Raw genomic sequence first — 16,319 nt, 5'->3', positions numbered from 1 at the left:
TCTCATCAGTCACTTCATTTTCAATGTTTTACAGTTTTTAGTTCCATATTGTTTTTAAACCTTCTCAAATTGTTGTTGTTAATCGAATGCTTATTTAGATTTACCCACATATTTACCATTTTCTTTGCTCGTCATTATTCCTGAGGTCCAGTCCTTTCTTCTGGGCTCATTTTCCTTCTTGCTGAAAAGCATAATTTAGTAGTTCTTTCAATGAGTGTGAATACTCTGTCTTGGAAATATTTGTATATTCTTTCATTATTAAATTTGTGTTTACCTAAGCGAATTCTAGGCTGACAGTTATGTTCTCTCAACATTTAAAAGATATTATCTTCCGCTTTCTGTTTTGCTGCTGTTAACCATCAACCCAAGTGTAATTTCTTTACAAATAAATTGTCTTATCTTTTTCATTCCTCTAAGATCACATTTGCCCATGGTATTCTGCAGTTTTATTATTTTATGTATTTTGTATAGGCTTATTTGTATTTATAGATTCTGCTTGGTTCCATGATTCTTTAATTCTCAAATTCCAAATCTAGAAGATTCTTAACTGTTATATGTTTTAAAATTGCTTTGCTCTATTCTATTTTTAGCCAACTACTACCACTCCCATTAGCCACAGGTTGGAATTTCTCATTCTGTCCTTAATTTGCTTTCAGTGATATTTAGTATCTTTTATAGTCTGTGCTGCATTCTGTATAATTTCTTTAGACAGCTCTTCCAGTTTACCAGTTCTTTCTTTACCAGTGACTAATCTGAAACTTATCTATTGAAATTTTAGTAGCAATGACTCTTATTTTTTATTTCTAAAATTTCTTTTTTTATGTTTTCTATTCCTTTGTGTATGTGTGTGTCTGTGTCTGTGTGTCTGTGTTTTTAAATAAATGAAAACTTGTTAATAGGTTCTTTCAATTGTTTTATTAAGTTTTAGGGATGCCAGTCTATTTATTATTGGTTTAGACTCTTGCTCATGGTAAATATGGCTTTGTATGTTTTGTGATTTTGGGTTGTGAGTTATCAAAATGGTAATTTTACATAAACTGGCTTGTGAAATTTTCACTACAGAGGAATCTTATGTTTGCTTCTTCCATATGCCTCAGAGGAATCCCCAACCCAGGGCCAGTTTTAAATGTTAATTCCTTAGGCATAGCACTCATGTAACATGCAGGCAGTGTACATTTTTGCTCCAAACCAGTATGTAGCATAGGAGTCCTAGTCATAGATACACTTTTTTATCACCTTTCTGAGTCCAGGAAGATCATTTTTAGGGTTCTTTTCATTAACGATGCAGCCCTTATGATGAGCAGTACTATGCAAAGGTTGGTCTTTTTACCCAGCATTACCTGGGAACTTGTTAGAGATACAATTTCCCAGACCTGGTGAGTCGGAGCCTCTGGGGGGTAGATTGAGGAATCAGGGTAATCAATCCTCCAGGTGATTCTTATGGATGCTAAAGTTTGGGAAATATGATCTTAGAGAGGATTCCAGTTTCATGCCGTAATCTGACTTCTAACTTCCTGTCTCCTTCATCATGGTCCACGACCTTATTTCCTGTCACTTAATGGGTATGTAAAACACTAGCTGTTAGGGCCTATCTTCAGGTTTAATAGGGGTCCCCCACAATCCTGTCCCCACCGCGAGGTATGCAGCAGCAACGTGTTTGTACCTTTCAGGTTTTCACGTGTGTATGTGGGTCCAGGGACTTCCCTTTGTTTCTTGTAAACTTAACTGTATATTCATTGTATTCAGAATTTCAAGATGTGTACATGAAGAAGACATTTAGCATAGCTAAAGCCATCTTGTTGCCAGAAGGCCTTAGCTAAATTGTTCATGTTATATCTTGATATTATCTTAAATGGCGATTACACATTATGATTTTTTTTTTAATTTGGAAATAAGGCACTGATAATGTATGTTCGCCCCTCAATTCTCTTTGTAATAGAGTCTTTGTAATATCTACTCACCTGATGTCCAGTTTCTTTAAATCTTCACCAAAAAAAAAAAAATATGTGGGAATAAACATTGAACCAAAGGTATTGACATAGTGTCTTTTACAGAACAAAAATACAAAAATAAATAAGAGTATTAAATACTTATAGTTGTTGCACATTACAGAATGGAATCAAGATAATTCCTCTCAAGAATGCTTAGTATGTTTTGGAATGTAAGCTAAGTGCTTTACAAGCATTATGTAACTAAACCCTTAGAAATCCTCTATTTCTATTTTATAGACTAGAAAGCTAAGGCACAGAGAAGGTTAGTATCTTGCTCAAATCACATGGCTAATAAATGAAGTGGGATTTGAATCCATGCACCCCAATTACAAAGCTAATGCTTTAACCAATACACCACACTTCTAATTCAACAACATTAGTCGTAATAATTTAGTTTTTAAAATTATAGACAGGTCTTCATGATTCAGTCTAACGTTGCCACTCTTTCCTCAGTGAGACTCCATATGTAGTACTTTATGATGTACAGCGATGTGAGTTTGAATCTTTCGTAACTGATGTTGGGTAAACTAAAGCAAATTCAGGCATCTTACATGACCCTCCAGCTATTTGCTTCTTGAATCCAACCTTCATCATGAATAGAAATGTGAACACTTGATTTTTAAAATATTTACATCACAGGAAGAAATCATTTGAATTTGGGTAATTTAGCATAACAGAGGAAAATATAGGTTTTAAATCCATCCTGGATTAGATGCCCAACTTTGCTAATTCCTAGTCATGAAGGTAAGTTTCTCTCTCACTCTGTTTCCTCCTCTGTAAAAAGGGGGAAATAATAGCCTCTCCATAATTGGGTGAGGATTAAATGCGAAAATGCATGAACACTATTAGCATAGTGTCTGCAGCACAGTAAGCACTCATAAATTTTAGCTGTTATTGTCATTGTCACTATGATGATTCCTATTACACATCTTTGATTTTTATTATAGCTCTCACTGAATGAACTATCAGAGAAGTAAAAATGTAATACTGAAACTGAATGCAAATATTTAAGTTTTCTTAAATAATCATTTGAGTTAGTATGGACTCTTCCCATCAGTAAGAATGAAACTGAACAGGCCACAGGAGACCTTCAGCCCTTTCTAAGTGAAGTACATCTATAGTTGGTCCCATTGGTTGGCTTCTGCTGCTATTGCTTATATAGCCTTTCTATATTTAAACTTCTGCTGTTTAGCCTCCCAAGCTGAAGACTGTTCTTACATAAATTGAGACAATCTATCTCTCAATTTTGTACACCAGTGGGCCTATCTGCTGCTGTCACTTCTAAGCAATTGACTCTTGGAGTTATGCTCTCTATGTCCCTATAGAATTTCTCCTGGCCACCTGGCTTGCAGTTTTCAACATCCATTCACCATGGGTCAGATGGGTAACGGTTCCCTTTTCTTTCATCCTTTTGTCCTATTCAGTGCTAAGAAGCCAAGTTGCTTAGTAGACTGTCTGTCTCTGAGTTTTACTCTTTAGAGATCTTCTATGGCTGTTCCCTGTAACTGGTTAGCTCAAAAGATCATGTACTGACAAAAGTAATATTTGATGGACCCTTATTTTTCCCTCTGGGTTTTGATGCCAAACTCTCTACATTTTGGGTTTCCTGACAAGATTGTTGTTTAACATCATATTTGTTGAATTGTGAAATTTAGTTCTGTGCTGTCACTAGTTTACATGACTATAGAATTTCCCCATTATAAGTTATATTTGATCTTTGTATCTAATATCTAACTTTTGGATCATAGCATTGGGATGATTTCTTGTAATAATTCATATACTCCAAATCAGGTTAATGCTATTACTATTTATTATATACTAATCATTACGGATGCAAATACAAATAATGTATCTTTTTGGGAGTAGTTACGTAGGTGTATACTTGGTGATAATTCATTGAACTGTACATTTTATAACCTTTTCTATGTACATTTTATACTTCTTAGTAAAAAAGTTAAATAAAAAAAAAAAAGAAAAGCTGTGGTCTGACCTGAAGGAGTTCATTGTATGGCAGGAAAGCAAGCGGGTAAATTAGTGATTTTTCGGCAATGAAGAACACCTATTACATGAGAAGATTTCTGTGGAAGCACAAATAAAAGTCATCTTCTACAGGGATTTATGAGAAAATTGTTAGAAGAGTAGACACTGTACCTGAGTTTTAAAGGTTAAGTAGAAGTTATTCAGGCAGAGAAAGGCATTCACAAAAAAATGAAGAACATTATGAAAACAAGACCTCATGAAGCAGCCTACCTGGATGGGACAGGGCTCTGTATGGTTGGAGGCAGGTTATGGGAGTTGAAACTAGTGTTAACCTAAATTGTTTAAGGACAGAACTTGTTAAATGGTAGTAGTTAAAGTTTGGCCATGGGAAGGGAGAATTCTCAAAAGACACTGAGGAGTGACAAAAGGATAGGAGAGATCTCTGGAGAGCAGTGTGACATGAGCCAGGGAGAGGGAAAGTCTCCAGTGTTGGAACACGCTCATGTATGTCAGATGCTGCAAAGAACCCCAATGAGATAGGAATAGAGAAGTGTCCATTGGCATCAGCAATGTGGAGGTTATAAAGACTTCTATTTCCTGAAAGGCCTTTTTGCTGTCTTCTGCCGAGTGTTCCATCCTAGTCCTAGGGGTTGCTTGCTATCCTAAGTCATAATGACTTCTAGTCAAAATATAATTAAGCCAGTTAGAATTTGTATTAGAAATACAAATTATACACTACATGTTTATGTTATCTATTACACATTTAAATATATGTATGGAGAGAGAGGGAGAGAGAAAGGGATGGTGAACACATAGACCATCTCTTGTAAAGATCATTTGGATAATGATCTTAGAAAATACTTTTTAAAAATGCTTTCTATAGTTTCAGGGTAGTTTTGAGGCAGACTGCAGTTATTGCATATAGTTTGTGCTACACATAACTGAGATCATAGCCATCATTACCTAGCAGATTGTTTTCTAAGCTTTTAAGGACAGTGTTCCTGGTTTCTCTGATCTTTAAGGGTTTTATAAATTACTTTCAAAATGTAGTGGGATCTAGTGGAATTTTCCTGGATTCAGTTAAATTCAGTAGTGTCAACAGTATCTCTGGATGTGTTGTTATTTTAATTTTCACTAATATTATTCAGGTATCTAAATTGTACTAGGTCCATTTTTCCTCTTCAGATTAGTTTTCATTACTGGTGTTTTGATATACTAGTTTACTTTCAGTTCCCAAGATATAATATTTTAAGTAATTTGTACACTCGCAAAGAATATGATTTTCCTTTGATATTTTTGAAATTGAAATTCTGGTTAATTTTCAAATGAAAATTTATGGCACTTTTTTAAGTGAATAAGAATTATAATGTTCTGATCTCATTAAGATCTAATGTGGTAATTACCAAGGACACTATGCGTAGCATTGATCAAATTAATGTGATTGTTCTATTCTTTTTTAATTTTTTATTTTTTTTATTTATTGGAGTAACATTGGTTAGTAAAATTATATAGGTTTCAAGTATCCAATTCTATAATACATCATCTATATAGTGCATTGTGTGTTCACCATCCAGTCAGTTTCCCTTTCATCTCTACATGTTTGACCACCTTTTCCCTCTTCTACCACGCCCCTCCTGCCCCGCCCTCCTAACCCTCTGAAAACCACTAAACTATTGTCTGTGTCTGTGAGTTTTTGTTTGTTTGGCTTCTTCCTTTGTTGCTTTCAGTTTTATATCTCACATATGTGTGAAATCATATGATCGTCAACTGTTTGTGTCTGACTTCACTTAGTATGATAATCTCAAGATCCATCCTTGTTGTCACAAATGGCAGTATTTCATCTTTCCTTATGGCCTAATAATGTTCCATTGTATGTATGTATCACATCTTTATCCAATCATCTATCTAAGGACACTTTTCTTTCCATGTCTTGGCCACTGTGAATAATGCTGCAATGAACATCAGAGTACATGTGAGGTTGGACAATTAAGTTTATAAATTTGTTACAATGATGTTGTTAACTTTTTTTGATATCAGAGGGATTATTCATTATGAGTTTGTATGAATATGAACTGGACAAACAGTTAATCAAGTTTACTATTTGGAAGTGCTGAAAAGGCTGCGTGAAAAAGTTAGATGGCCTAAACTTTTCGCCAACCATTCATGGCTCTTTCATCACGACAATGCACCAGCTCACATGGCACAGTCTGTGAGGGAGTTTTTAGCCAGTAAACAAATAACTGTATTGGAATACCCTTCCGACTCACCTGATCTGGCCCCCAGTGACTTCTTTCTTTATTCGAAGATAAAGGAAATATTGAAAGGAAGACATTTTGATGACATTCAGGACATCAAGGGTAATACTTGGACAGCTCTGTTGGTTGTTCCAGAAAAAGAGTTCCGAAATTGCTTTGAAGGGTGGACTAGATGCTGGCCTTGGTGCATAGCTTCCCAAGGGGAGTACTTTTAAGGTGACCATAGTGATATTCAGCAATGAGGGATGTAGCACTTTTTTTAGGATGAGTTCGCGCACTTAGTTGTCTGACCTTAGTTGTCTGACCTTGTGTGTGTGCACAGACACATACAAGATATGTATATGAACTTACAAAATTGAATATCTCATTGCTATTACTACTTTGAACAAATGTTAGGTCACTTCAGAATACAAAAAAACTAGTTTCTTTTAAAATTTTTTTTTTTACTTATTTCTTCTTGAGTGTTCTTCCTTTCTTTATATAGATCCATGAAGCTTACTTTGCACTGTTAACTTTTTTTTCAACAAACACATTTTACTTTTCTTTTTACTCACATTCATGTATAATTTTAAAAAAAGCAGTACTTGTGTTCTCTTTTGGTTCAGGACATATGAGTTCAGGTGTTTTCTGCTTATTGCATTCTTTCCAAAGGGACTGATTTCTCCAAAAGTTGGAGTCTTGTTCTATTTTTGCCTGCTGTTTACATTGAGGTTAACTCTGTTGGTTAGAGTGTTCTGGTAATGACACCAATGACATGGGTTTTATTTCCATGTGGTTCAGTTAACTTGGTTTTCCATTGCCACAGACTGCTCCCATAATTATGTCTAAAATGTGTATTTGGCCCAAGGGAGACCTGATGAAGCAAAGTGTAAATCCATCCCCATGAGGGAAAATGGACACCCAAATGCTCACCCAGCTGATGGAGCAGTGTATAGCATGGTTGAGGGAGACCATCATAATGTAGTCTTTAAATTCACATCTTAAACAAAATTCATATTATTCATGCTGTGAAGTTCAAGATACGCATATATGATTTAATGTTTTGGTTTTGAAAGGTTCAAAGTCAGTCAGAGGCAAAGAGGTTCAGTTTATAGGCAAATCTTAAAATATTAACCAAGGTTACTTTAAAAAAAAATGAGTCATGCCTAGCCCTTCCCAATTACATAATATTTACTTATCCAAATGCTTTACCAAGATTAAAATATCTCAGTCTTATATTTGAAATTACATATAACAAATATTTGATTATATAATTTATTGAAAATAAAGGCTTTAATGTAGAAATATGTGATCTTAGTCTTTGCATTTTCATACTATGTCTGCAGTAGTCTCCGTTATGGTTCAGAAATCTCTCAAATCTCAAAAATAAGAATACTTTAATTTTTAATGTACATTTATAATATGCATTCATTAGTCAATATTCGTTAAGTTTACTGGGTCCGGATACTGTGTTGAATAAGTGTGAAGAGACTCTTTGGAGTCCCCAAAGAGCCCTCATGTAAAGAGGAAGGAGGAGCAGACAAATAAGGATACATTTTAAAATTTTTATTATTTTTAAAAATAGTGTAAAAGTGCTATGTGAAAGCAAAGTACGAATTGGTGACTGTGAGGGAACTTACTAAAGGTATCTAACCCCAAGGGAAAAGTTTCTCTGGTTCATTAAGGACAAGTAAGAGGTAGCAGGGTGAACGGGGTCGATGGGGCACTTGGGCAGAAGAAACAGACTTAGATTTAGAGTTGAGGGAGCATGTTACATTTAAGAACTGCAAATAGTTTAGTATGACTGGAATTTTGAATATGGAAAGGGATGATGAAAGATAAGCCTGGAAAATTAAGCAAGAAACCAATCCACAAAGGGAATGTGGATTATATTCTAAAAGGCGTGGGAAGTGATAAAGGAAGGTATTTTAAGCAAGGTTAACGGTTGGTGTTGGGGAAAAATGATGTGAAATGAGATTTTATTTATGTTGTATAAAGTTCAATTTTACATTAGTAAAGTAGGACGTCTAGAGTTAGATTCATTTATTCAACAAGTATTTACTGAGCATATACTGTGTGCCTGGCACTGCTCTAGTTGCCTGAGATACTTAGTAACCTGAACAAAATCGGTATTTGCATGGTGCTTACATTCTGGTGGAGTAGAAAAGACAAGAAGCAGTAAAACAAAAATACAGGTCAAGTTTCACATGTCAAAAAGTGAAGAAAATCTATGAAGAATTTCGAAGCAGGATATGTTCAAATGGATGGTTGCGTGTACTGTTTTAGCCCTTTTTAGATCAGGGTAGTCCTGATAAGGTGACATTTGAGGAGAAACCTAAAGAAAGTGAAGGGTTGAATGGAAAGTGTGTTCTAGGCAGAAGAATCACTCATTGCAAAGACACCAAACCGGTGTTAATGGCATCTTTCTAGAAGAGCAGAGAAGTGAGTAGCACTAGTGTTAATGGCATCTTTCTAGAAGAGCAGAGAAGTGAGTAGCACTAGAGCTAAGACTACAGGGAGGAGAGCAGAGAGACAACCAGTGGAGCTGTTGAAAGGATGATTGCGTATGTGAGGACAGAACTTAACAATCAGAGAGGGGAGGAAAATCTATTGTGGTTTTTGCTTTTGTTTCTCACTCTGTTTCTTTACTTCTCCTATTTATCTAATTATATGTTATTTTGGTTGCCCTGTAACTAGTCATATTTTATTAATGCATCTTCAATCTTGTCTTAGTATATACAGATTTTCTTTAGAGTACATATTTAGTTTGAAAATGAGCTACTTGTGTTTGTCTTTAGATATAGCCTTTGATATTGTTGATACGTATGTATATAAAAGTGTATGTTTTATATGTAATATATACATCGATATCAAAGCAGTGTAAGAATGTAGAAAGTAATGATGGCAGAGAGTATGTGTACTGTTTTCAATCTTTTTAGATCAGAGAAATCCTCTCTGATAAGGTGATATTTGAACAGAGATCATATACTATGTATGTAATAACATGGTATTCAAGAGCCAGGCTCTTCTGCTCTCTAAATATGTTTATACCATTGACACTAGAATAACAAAGGTTTCAACTATGCAGGTCCCCTCATACACAGATTTTTTTTTCAATAAATATTGTAAATGTATTTTCTCTTTTTTTATTATTTTCTTAATAACATTTTCCCTAGCTTACTTTATTATAAGATAACAGTATATAATACATATAACATATGAAATATGTTAACCGTTTATGTTATAATAGTACAGTGGTACCTCGTTGTTTTTTTTAACATAATCCGTTCCGGAAGTCCGAGTTCTGAAACGTTCGAAAACTGAGGCACAGTTTCCCCATAGAAAGTAATGCAAATGGATTAATCCATTCTAGACTTTAAAATGAACCCTAAAACTGAAAATTTAGCATGAATTTTACTATCTAATGATACCATAGATCCATAAAATTTACGGCGTTCGTAAACCGAAATCTTTTTCAACGGAGACTTTCGAAAACCGAGGTACCACTTACTGTATATGTGAGTATTTCACTTTGCTGAGGGGTCGGCGCCCCTAACCCCAGTGTTGTTCAAGGGTCATCTGTATATGAAAGTGATGTGATAAGAGATCATTTTGTGAGTGTAGAACCCTTGAGATCTGTTATAAACTTGCAGACGTGCCTAAACCTTAGGGATTAGATTGCAAGCACAGTACATTCTGTTTCCCAAACAAAGATAACAGTTTCTGCTTTAGGGAATCTAAACAATGAACATTTTCCTTTCCTTTCTGTTTTATAAGCCGAAACTCCCTCTAGCCTGTCAGTTATGATTATATGTACTGTTTCCAGCTAATGCAAATAAGAGAATCTGCTGATGGAAAGGGGAATTTTAAAGAGACTTCCAGAAGTATTGTGGCAACATGAAATTGATTCAACCAGTGTACCAGTGGCGTTCACAGAGCCGGCTTCTTTGAATATATCTACCAGTCACCATTACCACCATCTAATTTGGGATCACATATTTTGCATTTTCTGAACCTCTTTTTCAGTCAAAATGCTGCAGATCCAGATACAAAAAAAAAGCAATATGCCTCTGTCCCTGTTTAATGATCAACCTAATAGAAAAGGAAAAGTTAATTAAAATCTATGAAAATTAAATGAGTAACCTTTAAAGATAGGAGAGTGCGATGTGGCCAGTGTTAGTATGACAATTTGCTAATGGACTAGGCAGTTGTAATCACTATTAAAATGACTTGAGGCTTTTTTATGTTTAGCAAAAGTTACTAATTAAAGGAAGCAATGACCTGTGAGATTACCCATGAAAACCCATTTGCCATCTGAATATAACACCAAAGAAAACACTCATTTCAAATTTTTCTTTTCATTGTATACTCTTACATTGGAAACTGTTTTGATTTACTTTTATTTTTTCTATTACTAGTTAATTGGGTATTTTTTGAATCCCTTCTGTTTAAATGAGACACATTTTTAATTCTCATGAATAGTAAGGGACTAAAACCACTAAAATCCCAATCCTACCTATTCATGAGGGGGAAAGCTGTCTTTTGAGGACATTCTTGGTATTTTGTTTGTTTGTTTGTTTGCCTTGCAAGAAAAGAAACTGATCTGACAAATGAGAAATTTTGTGTTATATAATCCATCTGTGTGAAAATCCATTGTGTGCTGTTTTCTTACATCCAGATGTAACAGTTGATTTATTTTGTTTATTGGAATTTTAGAAGGGCTTTGGATAAGAAGAAATAGAAGAATTATTGTAAGTGTGAGGATTTGAAGAACAAAAAGGGAATATCTGTAATTATCCAAAGTGTATTTAATCTGGGTGTAAAAGAAAACAGAGATATTGAAGGTGAATGACAATGAATTTCCCACATGTCTTCACATGTCTATAAACAGTGCTAACAATAAGAATAATTACTTAAACTAAGTGAGAATCTGTTTGGGTTGCTAAAAAGATTTTTGGGGGATGATTGTCATCCATATTGATTCTGAATAATATTACTAACACAGATTGAGCTACACAACTAACCCTCAGTAAGTAAGTAATACCTAGAGACTGTGCAGTGACCTACCAAAGGACATTGCTTAAATTTCAGTGCTAGAGGGATCTTTGCAATCATCTGCTCTACTCCCGTTATTTCATTGATGTGATCACTATGGCCAGATTGATTAAGTGACCACATTTACAAACCTGGTTAGCTAACTAATAGCAGAGGAAGAACTAGAGCCCAGGTCTCCTTACTCCCATTCTTGCATTTTTCCACCATGCTAAGTAAACCATGCCATTTTGGAATGTACAACGTAGAAACTCGGCCATTGACCATTACTGATTGGCTTGTATAAGTCATGGGTTTTGCCATTATTGTCATAATTGTCAGTTTTCAGATCTGACTAGATTCTCCTGACTTTTGCCAGAGGCTAACTGCTTTTGGAATAGGAAGTCCCAATCATTTCAGGAAGATTAGAAGAGATAAATATGGAAATAATGTAAAGTGTAAGGAAGTAAACTGTAGTTGTAACTTTAGAATAATCATTTTGAAAAAATGCCGATAGTGTTTACATATTTTGTATCATCTGGTTTGTTATCTAATGTTCTTATCTTGAGGGTTGCATATCAAGTCTGCAATGTTTCTGTATCAGCCCAGGATGGAGAGCTTTTGACCTCTCCAGCTTTCCAAATACCAGACATAGATGTAAAGATCAAAGTAGAGCAAAATAGGAGTAAACGTTTCCTCTTCTCAGTTCTCCATTTACTATTAGTATAGTAACATTAGTATGAAAGTTGGCTTTCATTGTTTTCTTAAAAACTTGTTTACTCAGTAAATGTTTCTTTAGCATATATAATACTCTGAGCTTAAACCTCCTGAAATTGGTACTTTTCAAAGAGTTTGAATCTAGTAAGAGATCCAAATATATAACAATTAACTCTAACAGAAAAAACACTATAACAAAAGTAGGAATAAAGTACTTTGGGAACCCAGAAGCAGAATCAATATCTCCGGGAATGTGAGTAGTGTTTGGGCATGGAATGGTTTGTGAAAGTCAATAGATGATATTTGTTTTAAGCTAGGATTTGAAGAATGGTTGGATATTTTCTAGTTAGTGAAGTCTAGAAAGGACATTATAGATAGTGTCAGGAGATATTGCAATGATGATGGACGATAATGGTGTTGGAAGTAAATTTGTAGACAGGTCCTTTATAAATGACGTACTAAGGAGTTTGGAGTTTATCTCAGAATAGGAAATACTAGACACATTTCACTATTCTCCCCTGCCCCTATATCCATGGAGGACATCAAAAGTGAATTTAAGAACTCCTTTCCACTTAGCTCTGGCATATTCCTAGATTATTGTCCATACACACTCTCAGAAGCTATCACCAATCAATCACTTGTGGATGCCGATAGAATCCAATACTACAAGCAGTTCAAAGCAAAGAGCAACAAGAGCATATCTGTTTTAGATTCATAACTCGGGGCTATGTAGAGGAATGGTTGAGTGGTAAGAAACAGGGAAGGGAGGGGACACAGGCAGAAATCTATTGTAGTAATACTGGTGAGAATTTCAGGACACATTTTTGAAATGGAATTTGAAGCTGTCATTACTTTTATGGAAGTTTTAGTAAACAACTCCCCCCCTCCATAATGTCCATTTTGAATTTAATAAAAAAACTGCATTGTATGTTTCACAACATTCCACTATATTGAGTCTCATGAATTCAAATCAATAAAGACTTAATTTTTAGTTTATAAAATATGAGGAGGTGGAGACAATACTATTACAGAATTTCAGTCTTCAGAATGCAATATTGAGAGACTATTGATAGTTTTTATCCTATCAGTGTGGGGTTTTACCCAGTTATTTTCTCTTGCAAAAGCGGGTGTCTCTAATCATCAACACAGTTTATATTCCTAATTAACAACAGTAATGATCACAATATTTTTGTGCAGGTTGTGATGAAACAATGATGATAATTACTATTAATTGAAAAAGTTATATATGTGCCATTTTTGCCCCCATTTTAGAGTGGAGAAAAGAGTAAGTAGGTCATGCTCTATATTCTTCCATATGCCCAAGATTTTCTTTTTCTTTTTTTAAATTTTAGTAGTAGTATATATAAAGCAAAATATGTACTTTGCTTTAAAATAGGGGTAATTATAGTTGTCCAGAAAAGAGAAGATGGCTGTGTGGACTAGAGAAGTGGCAATGAGAATGAACAGGAAAGGCACTTACTTTAAAAAGTAATTTGTTGGGCAATGTAATATGTATTATTACCTTTAAGTATCTATTATCTGTCATTTTGTCTAAAACCTTCTGAATTTTTTAATTAAATTTTTATTTTAAGGGTAATTTTCTATTCACATGAAGTTATGAGAAATTATACTGAGAGCTCCTATAGTACATAAAGATCCCCTTATCCACTTCCCCAACAAAAATATCTGAGAAAACTATTGTACAATATCACAGTCAGGGTATCGACATTGATACAATGAGGATATAGAACATTTCCATCAATACGAAAATTCCTCATGTTGCTTTTTATAGCCATATCCATTTCCCTCCCATCTCCACTCCATCCTTAACCGTGATTCCCCGAAAATAAGACCTAGCTAGACAAACAGCTCGCGTCTTTTGGAGCAAAAATTAATATAAGACCTGGTCTTATTTTAATATAAGACCGGGTCATATCATATCATATATCATATCATATCAGACTGGGTCTTATATTAATTTTTGCTCCAAAAGACGCGTTAGAGCTGATTGTCCAGCTAGGTCTTATTTTCAGGGAAACAGTGTAATTACTAATCTGTTCTCCATTTCTATAACTAGATTCTCTATCTGTTCTATTGATATGTGTGTATATACCTCTACCAAGACCACACACTCCTCATTACTGTAGCTATGTAATTAGTCTAGAAATTGAATAGACTGATTTTTTTTCCTGTTAATTTTTTAAATTGTTTTAGCTATTCAGTTTTTTTCTATATAAATTTTAGAATCATGTTGTCTTCAGCTCAAAAATATACTGGGATTTTGATAGATATTGTATTGAACTTGTGTATCAATTTGGAGAGAATTGATATCTTCATAATATGAATCTTCCAATCCATGTATGTCTCATCACTGTTTTATAGTTTTCAGCATCTAAATCCTTTATATATTTCGTTAAATTTATACTTAACTGTTTCATTTCTTTAGGTGTTGTCAACTGATATTGTAATTTTTTTTTTTTTTTTGGTCTCCACATGTTCCTTCCAAATATGTTGAAATATAATTGATTTTGTATGTGTATCTTGTATCCTGTGGCCTTGCTGAGCTTACGTTAGTGATTCCAGGAGCTGGCGACTTTTTGTTTGTTTTTCAGTTTTTTATTTGTTTGGTTGATTTTTTTGGTGGATTCTTTGAGATTTTTAATGAAGAAAACCATTTCATATACAAATGGGGACACGTTTATCTCTTTGTTTCCAAGCTGTTTCCTTCCCTTCCATTTTCTTCCTTTCCTTTCCCTTCCCTTCACTTCCCTTCTTTTCCCTATCCTTCCCTTTTCTTCTCTTTAGTTTTCTTGCTTTATTGCATTGGATAGATATTCAAATGCCATAATAAATAAGAATTCTGAGAGAGGAGAGGCAGCCAGATGGCTCAGTTGGTTACAGTGCAAGCTTTGATCAACAGGGTTGCCGGTTAGATTTCCACATGGGCCAGTGAGCTGCATCCTCCACAACTAGATTGAGGGACAAGGACTTGGAGGTGATGGGCCCTGGAGAAACACACTGTTCCCCAGTATTCTCCAATAAAATTAAAAAAAAAAAATGTTTCTTTAAAAAAAAAAAGAATTCTGAGTGGAAATTCTTGCTTTATTTCTCACCATAAGGTGAAAACATTCCATTTTTCACTATTAATCATAACGTTAATTGTAGTATATTTGTAGATGTTCTTTATTGAGTGAAGGGAGTTTCCTTCTGTTTTTTTCCTGAATTTTTGCTGTAATCATGAATTTTTGATGAATTTTTTTTCAAGTATGCTTTATGCATTAATTGATATGATCATGTGATATTTTTCCCTTCTTTAGTCTATTAAGGTGATGGATTACACTGATTTTTTGTTTTCAATATTGAACCAACTTTACATTCTTAGAATAAACCTAACTTGGTCATGATCTATAATTCCTTTTATATATTGCTAAATTCTTTTTACTAATATTTTATAAGAATTTTTCATCTCTGTTTAAGAGGGAGCTGCAATTTTCTTTATTTCTCTCTCTTTTTTAACTACAGTGTATATTTTTGGTAGCAAGGTGATACTAGCTTGATAAAATGAATTGGGAAGTAGTCCCTTTTCTGTTTTTCTGAAAGAAATTGTATAAAATTAATATTTAATCTTCTGTAAACATTTGGTAGAATTCACCAGTGAATCCTTCAGGTGTGGGTATTTCTTATCTGGGAGTTTTAAAATTGCAAATCCAATTTCCTTAATAGTTGCAAGGTTATTCAAGTTATGTATTTTTGGGTAATTTATGGTATTTTGTGCTTTCTATAAAAGTGGTCAATTTCATCTAAGTTGTCATATTTACATGTGAAGAGTTGCTCATAGTCTTCCTTTAATATTCTTTTGATATTCACAGAATCTGTAGTAATATCCCCTATTTCAATCCTGATATTGGTCTGAGGGTATCTCTCTCTCTCTCTTTCTCTCTCTCTCTCTCTCTCTCTCTCTCTCTCTCTCTCTCTCTCTCTCTCTCTGGTTAATCTTGCTAAATATTTGTCAATTTTATTGAACTATGTAAGGAACCAGCTATTTGTTTCATTGATTTTTTCTCTCTATTGTTTTCCTGTTCTCTGTTTCATTCGTTTCTGTTCATATCTCTATTATTTCTTTCACTGCTGCTTGGGATTTATTTTGTTCTTTTTGTTTAGGTTCTTGAAGTGTGAGCATAGAGTATTCATTCATGACCTTTTCTGTAATGCATGCATTTAGTTCTATAGTTTCCTCTCAGCACTTCTTTGGTTATGTCTTACAATCTTTGATAGGTTCTATATTAATTTTTATTCAATTTATATTTTTATTTCCTTTGACCAATGGATTATGTAGAAGTGTTTAGTTTCTAAGTTTTTAGATTTC

General features: G+C 34.2%; 1 protein-coding gene across 1 annotated transcript in view; it reads left to right on the top strand.

Annotated features, from left to right (window-relative positions):
• CEP128 (centrosomal protein 128) overlaps positions 1-16,319 on the top strand; it is a 317,243-nt gene that overhangs the window by 220,048 nt on the left and 80,876 nt on the right. The window lies entirely within an intron of this gene.

This window comes from Rhinolophus hipposideros (genome assembly GCF_964194185.1).
Source record: "Rhinolophus hipposideros genome assembly, chromosome: 5".
Lineage (NCBI taxonomy): Eukaryota > Metazoa > Chordata > Mammalia > Chiroptera > Rhinolophidae > Rhinolophus > Rhinolophus hipposideros.
The sequence above is the reverse complement of the archived record's forward strand: the minus strand, read 5'-3'. Positions and strand labels throughout refer to the sequence as shown.